Here is a 362-nt window from a genome sequence, read left to right as displayed (position 1 = left end):
AAGTCTGAATTTCTCCTATAGCCTGCGTACTGTTAAGTGTTTGGCCCATATCTAGAGTTCTAGAAGTCCAAATGACCTTTATTTTTTATCCTGGAAAGCTGAGATAGTTTCCTAAAATTTTATATTTCAAATGGTTTCAATTCTAACGTTATCAATGATGTTTTGGGCAGATAAGGGAAGATAAGGATTGTCCCAAGTCAAGAGTTACCACCCACTCATCAATTAGTCATCAAATCAATAGTTTTCAATTTTGACTTACAAAAGAAGGCATTTGCCATGATTTAGGCATCTTGGTTTCCATATCAAGATCATGCTTTTGCTTTCTCTCTTTGTATTTTTGTAATGTTTAAGCTTTTTTTTTC

Source organism: Populus euphratica, unplaced genomic scaffold (assembly GCF_000495115.2).
Source record: "Populus euphratica unplaced genomic scaffold, PopEup_1.0 scaffold685.1, whole genome shotgun sequence".
NCBI lineage: Eukaryota > Viridiplantae > Streptophyta > Magnoliopsida > Malpighiales > Salicaceae > Populus > Populus euphratica.
Note: the sequence above shows the minus strand (reverse complement) of the source record.